Below are 14,728 nucleotides of genomic sequence, written 5' to 3' on the forward strand. Positions count from 1 at the left end.
AACCAGTATTTCAGTAGAACTCAACCCTTGAATTAGAGTATCCTCGAACTGATTGAAGCAAGGACCATAAAAATACAATAAGCTGAAGAACAAGAGTGTGAGCGAGAAAGAAAATTATATTACTTTTTTTTTGTTGTCTCTACAAATGGTTGGAACCCTCTTTATATAGTAGAGGAATTCTATATATGGTACAATTCTAATTACATAAGAAAATCACATGATTAACTAAACAACCGTTCTTGATTCGATACGTTCCGAGATTTCCGCCATGATCTTCGACCAGTCGCAAATATCTCGCTTTTCCGTTATTACGCTATCTTCGGTATTGCTCGATTCCTGCATCGTTTGGTATCGATTGCTGTCGGCCTCGATCTTGGTAGGTGCCTCGAATCTCGTTCTCGGTACCTTATCTTCGTGCCTCGATCCGGTCCACTTCGGAGTCGTCCTTCGATGCAAACTCTCAGTCTCGGTCAAACAGTAAAATCGGGTGGGGCCGGTTTTAACCGTATACAGATAGTCCCCTCGTTTTTTGGAGTGTAATGACAAGAAACGAATTGAGCTTTCGATTTTCTACCTCGACCTGTCATGATGTCATCCTTATGACATAAGCGACGAAAGTGACTGAAACGTCCCATCTGTACAGTTTCATTTTCAGTTCTCTACATGATGCATATTTTGTTATTTGATCCATGAAATTTGAGGTCTTTTTAAGTAAAAAAAAAAAAGTTGGGGGGTAAAGGAAGGGAAAATGGGGTTGAGAATTAAAAGGGGGGAACCGAACTCTCACCAACAAGATAAAAATTCAGATAGTCAATCAACTGAGTTACTAAGATTCTCGAGGTCATTTTTGGGAGTTCTTAAGAATTTAGAATAAAATCAAAAGTAATTTTAATAAAAGATCATTAGCAATATTAGGGATATACTTTAATTTGTAATATTGAGTAAAGCCACATGCTCTCAGTGTGTTGAATCGCCTGATCCAATGTATTTTTTAACGATTGACTATATTAATTCAAGCGCTTATATCACATAATTTAGTTGCTTTTTCAAAATAAAACTTTACATTTGGTGTCTATTAAAAAGTTAGAAAATTATAAAGAAAACAAGCATTTGGTTCTTAACAATTATTGACGACGACGTCCTAAAATGAACTAAATATTGATTTCAAGTGAATTAACCATTTCTTTCTTGAGTTAACTACCCAATGCTTACCACTTAACGTTACAATGGAATTGAAGTATTCATTCATCCTTAACCAAAGGTTGCCGATTCGAGCCTTGAGTATAAAATTACTTTTAGTAAAGTACATTTTACCCCACAAATTCAACCACAAATCCGGATAAGCCATGCCCTAAAGTGGTGATGCACACACTGCAATCAAAAGAAAAATAGTTCTAGGAAATGCAAAGACTTCGAAGAACAGTGAAGCTAAGTCAGGACTACCACCGAGATATTAGCTTTGAGAAGAGAAATCAAAACTAAAAGAAGAGTATTATTTCATGAATGAATCAAATGTACACAATATAGTCTATATATGAGTTAAATCTATTTCGAGGATTGCTTCCCCTTCACTGTAACTAACTTCCTGACTCTAACTAATTTCTGGATCCTAACTAACTTCCGGAACCTTCTAACAGTCTAACTAACTGCTTGCCACATCAGCTAAGTAACAGCTAAATAAGGCTAATTCATTGCTAAACAACACTAAACATTGCATCGTGTGGGTATCGAATACTGAGATGAAAAACCAAAGAAAATATGAAGTTTGCTCTACCCTGATAAAAATTAATTAAAAGACACTACATTTAACATTAAAGGTTGCTCAAAATATTAACTTGTGAAAGCTTAGGTTAAAGGATCGAGAAAACCTTTTCCTATTTATTGGTTTTATGCCCAAAATTTGTGCCTCTTGCTATATGCAATATTCCGAGTTTCCATACTGAGATCTCTTTTTCCAATAGAAAGAAATAGAATCCGGAATTAAAGTTATTTTTTTGGACTCAAACGATAAAAGTAGGTGAAAAAAACTACTGACTGTCATTTTATATATAGCGCGGTTATTCACCGTGCGGTTATTCACCGCGCTATACCTTAACGACACGTTTGTCCGTTAAGTTATAGCGTGGTGAATAACCTCGCTATATTTGAACTTTCATGCCCCACCAATAATTCATCTGAACTTTACTGATACACTAATAATTGAGGGTATAGCGCATATTGTATACGCGCTACATATATAGCGCCTATTATGCCTGCGCTATACATCCAATAATTGTACCCCTAGACTGATTTTTTTCTTATTTAAGGAGTTTCAAAATTTGGCAAAAATCCATTCAGGATCCTTCAGGTCTTCCGAAATATTTATTTGTTAAGTTATTTTGCATTTTGTCATAATGTCCGAAGAGCAAAAAATTAGGGTTTCATTATATTGGGGGGTGAGGCCTGGTGGAGAATAACTCAGTAAGGTTGTGGTGGAGAATAATTCAGTACGCTATAGTTTTTCTCCACAGTGTCATGTTAAGTGGCCACTTACAATGGAGTACGATAAATTGGTATCGTTGTTATGTAAAATAATGAGTGTGAGCAAACGTTCGGTTAATATTAAAATAACCGAAAGATATTCGTATTCTGTTACTCCGCAAGGGGTTGCTTGTTATGTTAACTTTAACATCGAAGACGATGAAACTCTAACAGATTTTTTGAGGACTCCGGATGAACAACGGAAACTTCTTGTGATAAAAATGTTAGAAATATACATCAAGGCTGAAGACATTCGCAATATTGAGGTTCCGCAAAATATGGATATCCCTCAATCATCGAGTAATTTTTTTGGAGCAGCGAAAGAGTTTGGCCAGATCTAAACTTATCTACACGGGCGAATGAGGAGCGAGGATATAATTTCTCCCCAGGTTTACATAATCCACAAGCTGAGTGGTAAACTTCAATTTTTCTTTGTGTTACGATATTTATTTTTATGTATTGTATTTGTATTAACACTCATATATTCCAAAGGGGGTACTGGCCAGATATGAATTTTACAAGTTACGAACCAACGGACAGTTGGAATATGCCTAGTTTTGGTGTGTTGGATCATAGTGGTCTATCCGGGAGTCATCAACAACAGGATAATATGCATCATGAGATATCAACATATTATGATTTGTAAGCTAAGTGACAAAGTTTATATGTAATGTTTGGATGAATTTGAGAAACTCATTATTTTATTGATTATGCAGTGAAAACGAGCAACTTGAAGGTCCCATCCTTACTCAATTTTCTGAAGACGACATATTTATTCGGGATCTGGCAGATGCGCAGAGTCAGGAAGATAATAGTGATTATGACAACAATTATGATGAGTCTGGAGATGACACACCCTTCCTTGATGAGGGTGATGATGATGAGGAAGAGAATAATGAACCTGATTTGACGAGGAAGCATGATCCACCTCCCGTTAGACCAAGAGTGTACGAGTCCCATGTGCCATTTGATTCAAAGGTGATTCCCTACCTTGATCAGTTGCCAAGTATGTCGGATGTGGATGCCCTCACAAGGGATCTTGACAAAATTCAGACAACAATGCGGGATAAATCTAGAGCAACGGTGTTGTCAAAGAATTTATTTTTTGCTGATAAAGTGTATCTAAGAAGGGCAGTGCGAATTTACATTATAAAAGAGTGTCGTGAGATCGTAGTTCATGAGTCATCTCCGAAAGTATACAAGGTTATTTATCGTAGATAGTTTCAAGGTTGTAATACCTCCTTTGCCGCTCTACCCAGGTACATGGCTGCATTGCAATACTTTAACCATGGGACTGATGTTGAATAGAAGCTTGAGCGGAGTCCGAAAATACCAGAATACATATTCAGATATGTGCTATGGGCCTTTAAACCATCCATTGATGGTTTTGTGCATTGTCAGTCGGTAATATCCATAGACGACATTCATGTCTATGAAAAGTATTGTATTATGTTGTTGATCGACGTTACAGTAGATGTTAATGAAAGTATATTTCCCCTAGCATTTACTATTTGTACCAATGAAAGCCAAGAGATATGGACATTAATTTTGAACCACTTGAAGGATCACGTTGTCAGACAGAGTTCGGGTATTTGTCTAATAACTGATCGACATAGCGATATTTTAAGTTTTGTACATAATTTGCATTCATGGTAGGAACCGTATGCCTACCACCGTTACTGTGTTAGACACTTGAAGGCCAACTTTCATAGGGCTTATCCGAACAAGGACTTACATGATTTAATTTGGATGGCTGTAACAGATCACCAATAGTGTAAATTCAGGAGGCGAATGTAATTGATTAGACAGGAAGGCCCAGAAGTCTATCGTTGGTTGATACGACATGAGCTTGACAAGTGGACTTTGCATAAGGATGGTAGTATAAGATGGGGAATTTTGACTACAAACGTGTTAAAGTCTTTCAATGAGTTGTTGAAGTCTGCACGTGGATTGCATGTCACTACCATGGTGCGGATGTCATTCAAGCAGATAGCGGAGAGGTTTGTTGAAAGATCTAGAGGTGCATCGTCATTGATGGAAAGGGGTGTTGAATTTATGCCACATCCAATGAAACGATTTGAGAAATATAGAAAGCGAGCACATTGGCATACATTTTTAAAGAATATAGTGTTGGTACATACTTAAACACATATAATGAACAGTTACAGCGAGTGGGTGCTGAGCATTATTGGCCGCCGGAATCATTTAAAATGGCGTGTAACAAGGATTATGTGCGTCAACGGTAAGTGCAAAAAAGAACGCGGATACGGAACTAAATGGATATTGGTGATACCGTTTATGCGCATAAATGTGGCATATGTTCCCAAACAGGACATGACCGCCGTAAATGTCCTTCAGCTGGTTTGAGAAGCGGTGGTAATTCAACTCCAGGTGGCAGTTCATCCAATCTGCCCAATTATCAAGAATAAACGTAGTGTTTTATTGCAGTATTTTTGTTGTGCTAAATGACTGTAAATGTTCAATTTGCAAATTTTATGAAATAAAATTATGTTTCCAATGGGGTTAAATCTAATTGATATTTAGCATTAAAGATTCAATACAACAATTTAACTTACACCCCAAGAAATAAATAATAATTTTCATTCGCCATTATCGTTACTGTCTGGCACTATTTCATTGTCACTGTCTTCATCTTCTTCGTCAACATCTTGTACGCACCCCTCCGGACCGAGGGCATCGTAATGTAGGTCCCAGTTGACACACATTTTTCGTATTTAATCGCTATCATCAATAAGACCACTTGCTTGATTTCTACAACAATATAGGACTCTTACGTCCAACGTCTGTGGTAGAAACTTAAGTAGTCCCTCCTACTCGATAACTGTTAGGAAAAACAGGATAATGCTCTGTCGGAGCATCGAGGTGCACTGGAGTACATGAAGTATGTGAAAGATCCTAGCATCCCTCGGTGATGAGCCATAACTCAGTCGTCGCCCACTATGCACCTCTTGTATCGGACGATCAGCAGCAGCCGTCGATGGCTCTGGACGATCAACAACAACAGTCGATGGCTCTGAATTATAACAGAATTATAATATATTACAATTTCATAAGTAATCAAGATACATTCAATAATTAATCATATAAAAAATACTACAAACTTAATAGTAAATAATATTGAATTTATTTCATTCGTAACCATATGTTTGTTAACTCTCATATTTTGCCCAAATTTTCCGGCAAATGATTATTTTATAATTCCTATCTAATATTTGATAATTATCTACTGATACATTAAATTCATAATTGAGTACTCTATCCGAGTTTATTATGGAGAGCACATAGGTTTTATTCTACACAACGGAATCTTAAAAAGTACTAAAGTAACAATACTCTAAATGGCCATGAGCAAAGTTAATTATCATAAGCTAATTTTTTTTTCAGTTTTACTACGCTAAAGGCACTACATAATAATTAAGGGCACAACATAACGGTAAAGGGCACTAAACAACAATAAAGTCACATATTAATATACGTACAACAATAAAATCACATATAACAATAATTATTCATAAAATAACAATATATCTTTTTTACTAATTTTTTAGCACATAAATAATCTAATCCCGATAAAAAATAATAAATTAATTAAATCACAAAACGATCACAAAAAAATATGGACCACAGTAAAAAATAACTAATAAGCATTTTATATACATGAGTTTTACCAAAACGTAAGTCGGAATACCTCGATTTAAAGTTTTTTAAAATGTGAAAATTTGATGATTTGGGGCCCGAAACGAGCAATAGACGAGACCCACTACACGACAACGCCTTGGATCCGGTGTTAGTTTGCTACAATACGGAGAAGATACACTTTTGTGGGACGGGTGGGTTCCAATGGAGGTTTTTTGCTTACCTCCCGCCAATTTTGAGTTCAAATATAGCGTGGTTATTCACCGCGCTATATAAAAAATGGTAGTTAGTAGTTTTTTCTCCTATTTTTGACGTCTGAGTTCAAAAAGACCACAATTTAGTTCCGGTATGTATAGTACTATTTTCAATGTGTCGTTAGAGAGAGTACAAGTTCGAATTTTTCAATATTTTTTTTAAAAAAAGGACATCTATAAAATGTTTTTTTTCTTTAAACAAGAATTCCCTTTCTTTTTTTGATCCACTTTCAATATCTTTTAAAGTTTTTGCACTCCGGTTAAGATAATTATTTAATAGCATTAATTATAATATTTGTTTGACTATATTACTTTTTTCTTTCTTCAAAATGAGTAGTGATTGTTAAGAATTTTTTTAGAAAGATTGTTTATATAATTTATTAGAGTAGGGGGTGGATCTAAAAATAATTATTAATACCTTCTTGAATTTTCTAAAGGGAGATTTACTAAAATGACATTTAAAATGCACTTAGCCTACATAGCACATCAAAGAAGGATAAACCTCCTTTTAAAAAATTCAGAAATTGATTGAATTAGAGAAGAGATCTGAATTTCATGTAATAAGATCACTCTGTCGCTTATAATGTCACGTTGCATATTTAAATCGTTTGCAAAATATTTTTATCCGCCGCTCGATGAAAATTGTAGTCCAAGGCTATTACTGTGACACTTTTGCCGCTAAAAGGAGTAGTTCCTAAATCTTAGCACTTAGCAAATGGGATCTTTAATGGCAAAAGAAGGATAACAATGGAACAATGTTTTTACAAGAAATCAAATTTTCTTCTCTTTTCACCTTATTTTATTGTTTATCTATTTTTGTAAATGGATTCAGTTCCTTAATTTGGTAAGTTTTATAGATCCATAAGGACTACAAACCTATAGATTTTGTTAAGATTTGGATTTTAAAGAGTTCCAAACATAGACAAAATCACAAGACAAGAAAAGGGAATAGGAAAAAACAAAAACAAAAGTAGAAAGAAAGAAAAACAGAAGACAGAAAATTCAGGTTATTGTCATGTCATATAAAAAAAGGCAAATGTAAAGGCTTAAGTACAACCACAAAGCCAAACATGTAAGGGGTATCCTATGAAGAATTTTTCCTTTTCCTTTTTCATTTTCAAATGAGTTCTCACAAAGAAATATTTTCCTTGTAAACGAAAAATAAAAATGAACTATTTTTTTGTGATTTTAACTCGTCGTCAACTAAATGAATAGTGCTATTTACAATTTATTCTTTCGAGGCTCAAATATAATTAAGAAAAAATTTTACAAGTTCAATTAAATTTATAACTTTTTGTTCGAGCTATGTATACATGTAAAAAGGAAATAAATGTATACATATAATAAGAAAATTACACTCATTTTTACATCTTGAATTTGCCTTTGTGAAGGGAGTCATAGAGCAACATTAAAGTTGTTTTCGTGTGACCTATAGGTCACCGGTTCGAGCCGTAAAAACATGCCCTAATCCTTTTGGAATACGGTCCTTTTTTCAACTATGTATAAATATAAAATACGTTATGCACCGGGGTCTGTATCTTTAAAAAAAAAAAAAACTAAAGGCAGCTGTAAAATATTACAAGGGCCAAACTACTACATGTCGATGACTTGGACTGTGCTAATTAGCTCTTTGCCCCTATCTATTTTCCCCATGTTGCTCTTCTTTGTCTCTTCTTTCAATAATTTATACTTAATTAGCTTCTATCTGTCGGACTTTGGTGAAACTAATTGTATCCTAACAAAAGTTATGCTTAATTGTTTTATTTGGTCTATGGTATTACCCTAAATCATAATAGTTTAATTTTCTGTAGTAGACATAATTGTGTTGAGAGAAACATGATCTACTGACATTATTCTTTATAACAATTGGGATCTTAGGCCACGTGGATTAAGCTTTGTCATTACTCATATATATTTAGACATGCAAGTTTATGACTTTTTTTTAACACATTAGTAAATTTTAAACTTTAATAGCAAGTTAATTATTATATTTATCATATTATCAATTAATTTTTATAAAGATTAGTCTTACCTATAATTACCTTATAATTAAGTGATCTAATAATGTAAAAAACTTTTACATTGACAGTGCACGGTCAAAAAGATTTTTCTCTTTGTCAAATCTGTTCTCATTCAAATTAAAGATAAATTACACTACTAGAGATTCGGCCAAAACTGACCGCGTCGGTCGGTAAAAAAACGATCGAAAATTTTTAAAATATTTTATTTTTTAATTTTTTTAAGAAACCGACCAACTTCGGTCGGTTTTTTTGGCGCAAAACGCGAAAACCTATTTTGGCAGAAATTTTTTTTTAAGAAACCGACCAACTTTGGTTGGTTTTTCATGTAAAAAAATTAAAATTAATATTAAAAAAATGACCGATTTCAGTCGGTCATTATAAAAAACCAACCGACTTCATTCGGTAATTTTATTTTTTGAATAAAACCGACTGAAATCGGTCGGTTATTTTCGCGCGAAAATGCAATTAAAGAGTACATATAAAATAAAATAAAGTCTTAAACCAAAATGTACCAATGGTTTAGTGGTAGAATAGTATCATGCGAGAGTATAGACCCCAGTTCGATTCTCAGACGATGCATTTTTTAAATTTATAATTAAAAATACCGATCGACTTCGGTCGGAAAATACGGCCGACCTAGGTCGTTTTTTTCGGCAGATTCGTTTTTGGCCGCTTGTGAAATAATTGACCGACTGAAATCTATCAAAAATTTATCGACCAGTCTAATTTCGACGGATTAAAGTCGGTCGAAAATCGGTCGGTCTTTCTAATATTCCGATCGATTTTAGTCGATATTTCTGGACGATTTTTTTATAATTTTCTAGTAGTGAATATTCCTTAAAGGCAACATATTTTTTTTAATCAACGATGAACCTACATTTGGTATAATACTGTGTACGGTTAAAATCTGGCCCACCCGATTTTACTGTTTGATTTAGACCGCGAGTTTGCATCGAAGGACGACTCCGAAGTGGATCAGATCGAGGCACGAAAACAAGGTACCGAGATCGAGATTCGAGGCACCTGCCAAGATCGAGGCCGGAAACAATCGAGACCAAACGATGCATGTATCGAGCAATACCGAAGATAGCGTAATAACGAAAAAGTGAGATATTCGCGACTGGTCGAAGATCATGGCGAAAATCTCGGAACGGATCGAATCAAGAACGAGTGTTTAGTTATTCATGGGATTTCCTTCTGTAATTAGAATTGTACGACATATAAAATTCCTCTACTATATAAAGGTGGGTTCCAACTATTTGTAGACACAAACTAATACAAAAGCAATATAATTTTCTTTCTCGCTCACACTCTTGTTCTTCAGCTTATTGTGTTTTTATTGTCCTTGCATCAATCAGTTCGAGGATACTCTAACTCAAGGGTTGAGTTCTACCCAAATACTGATTTCATTTACTTTATTGTATAATTCTATCATTAATCTTTATATATTTCAATTGGTATTAAGTGAAATCACGTATCCTTAAACCCACATTATAAGTTTAATTGTTATCCAATTTTAAGGGTAAACAGTTTGGCGCCCACCGTGGGGCTAAAGATAATAGTAATTGCTTAATACTGATTCCGATAACACACATTACTTTACACTTGTTCTTGTAAGTGTTTTTGTTTTCAGGAAATAACATGTCAAACTCACAAACAACACCCATACATGGTGACAACGGTTTCGGATTTCATAGGGAAAACGACAATATAGCCGCCCCAGGAATCGAGGTGCCTCAGGATGATCTCGAAGGAATACCAATTGCAAACCCCATCGACATCAGTAGTTCACATATCGCCCTAAATACAAATTTGGGCGTTGATCCCGAAGGTAGCGTACGCGGGGAAAGTCGATCTGGTGGTCGAGGTACGCAGGGCGGAGGAGATGGTGGAGTCAGCATCCAATTGATATTTGGAATGTTACAGTCTTAACAAACCGCTATAGCGCAATTACAAAATCAACATCGAGCGCCGAGTGGGGTAGAACCAGAAGTCGTCCACAGGACCGAGCTAGTGCCAGAAAGGCCGAATGCCAATGAATTGGGGACTGGCCCCGTCATTATTATAATGCTTGAGGAGCTCACTAAACTAATTGAAACGGGAGAAAAGAAAATCGAGGCAATTAACAAGAAAGTAGAGACGTATAACTCCTGGGTTAACCAAATTCCGGGGGCACCACCAATTTTAAAAGGTATGGACTCGAAGAAGTTCGTGTAGAAGCCGTTCCCCCCAGTGCGGCTCCGAAGCCCATTCCGAAGAAATTCCGCATGCCGAAAATCCCCAAGTACAATGGGACCACCGATCCAAATGAGCATGTCACCTCATATACATGTGCAATAAAAGAAAATGATTTAGAAGATGATGAGATCGAATTGGTTCTATTAAAGAAGTTTGGAGAAACTATATCGAAGTGGGCAATGATATGGTATCACAATCTGCCACCTAATTCCATCGATTCCTTCGCCATGCTTACAGACTCTTTCGTAAAGGCACACACCGGAGCAATAAAGGTTGCGACTAGGAAGTCGGACCTCTTCAAGGTAAAATAGAAAGATAACGAAATGTTGAGGGAGTTCGTATCTCGATTTCAGATGGAACACATGGAACTACCACCAGTCACAGACGATTGGGCTGTTCAAGCTTTTACTCAAGGTTTGAACGATCGGCGGTGGCCTCACGACAGCTAAAGCAGAATTTAATTGAATACCCAACGGTAACCTGGGCCGATGTACATAATCGATACCAGTCGAAGATTAGGGTTGAGGATGATCAATTAGGGACCCCTTCCGGTTCCGCTTATCCGATCAGGCCCGTTGGAAGAACTCAGAGAGATATCGACAAAGAACCTCGGTCGAACAGAGGCCAATATCAACCATACAATGCAGATCACAGAAACAGCGGGCCAGGACGCAATCCCATCTGAAATGATCGAAGGAACGATCGAGGAAAGAGCTCTCGAAGGCTCATGAGCAAAGATGGTTTTGATAAGTGTGTCGATCCCACAGAGGCACCACGATTATCAAAATACAACTTCAGCATCGATGCATCAGGTATTATGTCAGTCATTGGGAGAATCAAAGATACTAGATGGCTTATGCCCCTACAGACCGATCCATCCCTAAGGAACCCCCAATCAAATATGTAAATACCATGGTATGCATGATCATAGAACCGAAGACTGCACACAACTAAGGGAGGAGGTGGCCCGTCTATTCAACGAGGATCACCTTCGAGAGTTCTTGAGCGACCGAGCTAAAAATCATTTTAGAGACAGGGATGCAGACAGGAAAAATGGCAGGAAGAACCACAACACGTGATTCACATGATCGTTGGTGGGATCGATATTCCACAAGGGCCCGTTTTCAAACGCACTAAGGTATCGATCACCAGGGTAAAACAAACTCGAGACTATGTACCAGAAGGCACTTTATCATTCAACGATGAGGAAGCAGAAGGGATCTCACAACCCCACAATGATACATTGGTAATCTCTATCCCTATGAATAAAATTTAGGTTAAACGTTTTTTAATTATTCCAGGAAATTTATCCAATATTATTCGATCGAGGGTTGTGAAGCAGCTCGGCCTAATAGATCAGATCGTTCCCGCAGCTCGAGTTCTCAATGGTTTCAACATGGCAAGTGAAACGACTAAAGAAGAAATCATTTTACTAGTAAATAAACTGGGACTATTCAAGAAATCAAGTTCCATGTGATCGAAGGCGATATGAGATACAATGCCCTGTTCGGAAGACCATGGATTCACAATATGACGACAATCCCTTCAACACTTCACCAAATACTGAAGTTCCCAACACTGGATGGAGTAAACACGATGTACGGGGAACAACACGATGCCAAAGAGATGTTCACGATCGACGAAGTGATACCGATATCGACACTTTCGTCAACAAAAGGATCGGAGTCCAAAGGAAAACAGGAAGCTAAACAGCAACCAAAGATGCCAACCTCGACTCAATCGGAGAAGTAGGGAACGGATGAGGACGATGACTATTGGATCTCTCGATCCTTCAAAATCCCCGAGCATTCCGATGCCACCAAATCGACGGTTGAGAAGCTGGAGCAGGTTGTACTAATCGGGCATCTACCCGATCGAAAGGTATACCTGGGAACGGGGTTAACACCCGAGCTCAGGGAAAAACTCATTAAATTTCTTATCAATAATATGGATTGTTTTGCTTGGTCCCATCTAGATATGACAGGGATCCCGCCGGAAATCGCTACACATCGACTGAGCTTGGGCCCAAAGTTTTGCCCGGTAAAACAAAAGAGAAGACCCTAGTCCGAGGTAAAACATGTATTAATCAAGGACGAGGTAACCAAACTTCTCAAAATAGGATCCATTCGGGAGGTAAAATATCCTGAATGGTTAGCAAACATAGTCGTAGACCCTAAAAAGGGAAATAAACTTAGGATGTACGTAGATTATAAAGATTTAAACAAAGCACGTCCTAAAGACTCTTTTCCTCTGCCGAATATCGATAGTATGATCGATGCCATAGCCGGCCACGAGATCCTTAGTTTTCTCGATGCCTACTCCGGGTACAATCAAATACAAATGAACCCGGAGGATCAAGAAAAGACTCTGTTCATCACTAAGTATGGCACCTATTGTTATAATGTAATGCCGTTTGGACTAAACAATGCTGGTGCCACTTATTAACGCTTAGTAAATCGAATGTTCGAAGAACAAATAGGTAAGTCAATGGAAGTTTATATTGACGATATGCTAGTTAAGCCCCTCAGAGCAGAGGACCATTTGACACATTTGCAGGAGACCTTCAATCTACTAAGGAAATATAACATGGAACTCAACCTAGAGAATTGTGCATTCGAGGTCGGCTTGGGCAAGTTCCTCGGCTTTATGGTATCAAATCGGGGTATCGAAATCAACCCCGATAAGATCAAGGCAATCGAAGACATCACAGTCGTGGATAATGTTAAGGCTACAAAGATTCACAGGGAGCATAGCCACCCTAGGTCGATTCATCTCATAGTCATCAGATAGAAGTCACAAGTTCTTCTCGCTGCTAAAAAAAAGAACAATTTTGCATGGACCCCGGAATGCCAACAAGCATTGGAAGAGTTAAAGCGGTACCTCTCGAGCCCGCCATTGCTTCATACTCCGAAAGCAGATGAGCAACTCTACTTGTACTTAGCAGTCTCGAAAAACGCGGTAAGTGGAGTCCTAGTTCGAGAAGAGTAAGGTACGCAATTTCCTGTTTACTATGTTAGTCGAACTCTAGGCGAGGCCGAGACCCGGTACCCACACTTAGAAAAATTGGTGCTTGCCCTAATAAGAGCCTCGAGGAAATTAAAATCATATTTTCAATGTCACCCAATTTGTATGGAGACCACTTATCCTCTTCGCAATATTTTGCATAAGCCCGAACTCTTGGGCCGATTGGCCAAATGGGCCGTCGAAATCTGCGGGTAAGATATCGTGTATCAACCCCAAACGATCATCAAGTCTCAAATCTTATCAGACTTCGTGGCCGACTTTATGCCAGCCCTCATACCTGAGGTCGAAAAAGAACTATTATTAAAATTAGGTACAACATCGGGTGTGTGGACCCTATTCGCAGACGGCGCTTCCAACGTGAAGGGGTCCGGGCTAGGCATCATTTTGAAGCCGCCCATAGATAATACAATTAGACATTCTATCAAAACTTCCAAGTTAACTAACAACGAGGCCGAGTATGAGGCCATGATTGCAGGTCTCGAGCTAGCTAAGAGTTTGGGAGCAGAGGTCATCGAAGCCAAATGTGACTCCTTACTTGTGGTAAACCAAGTTAACGGAACTTTCGAGGTTCGAGATGATCGAATGCAGAGATATTTGGATAAATTATAGGTGACACTACAACGGTTTCAAGAATGGACCCTAAAGCATGTACCTCGAGAGCAAAACAACGAAGTCGATGCCCTTGCAAATTTGGGGTCGTCGGTCGAAGACGACGAAATTAACGTGGGGACTATCGTGCAACTTTCGAAGTCAGTGATCAAAGAAGGCCACGCCGAAATAAACTCTACAAGTCTGACCTGGGATTGGAGGAACAAATATATCAAGTACCTAAAGAACGGAAAGCTTCTGTTGAATCCTAAAGAATCGAGGACTCTACGTACGAAGGTCGCACGATTCACATTGGCCGAAGATGGAACACTATATAGAAGGATGTTCGATGGACCATTGGCAATATGTTTGGGTCCCGAAGACACCGATTACGTCCTACGGGAAATTCACGTGGGAACTTGCGGA

The sequence above is a fragment of the Nicotiana tabacum genome, chromosome 2 (assembly GCF_000715075.1).
Source record: "Nicotiana tabacum cultivar K326 chromosome 2, ASM71507v2, whole genome shotgun sequence".
Classification (NCBI taxonomy): domain Eukaryota; kingdom Viridiplantae; phylum Streptophyta; class Magnoliopsida; order Solanales; family Solanaceae; genus Nicotiana; species Nicotiana tabacum.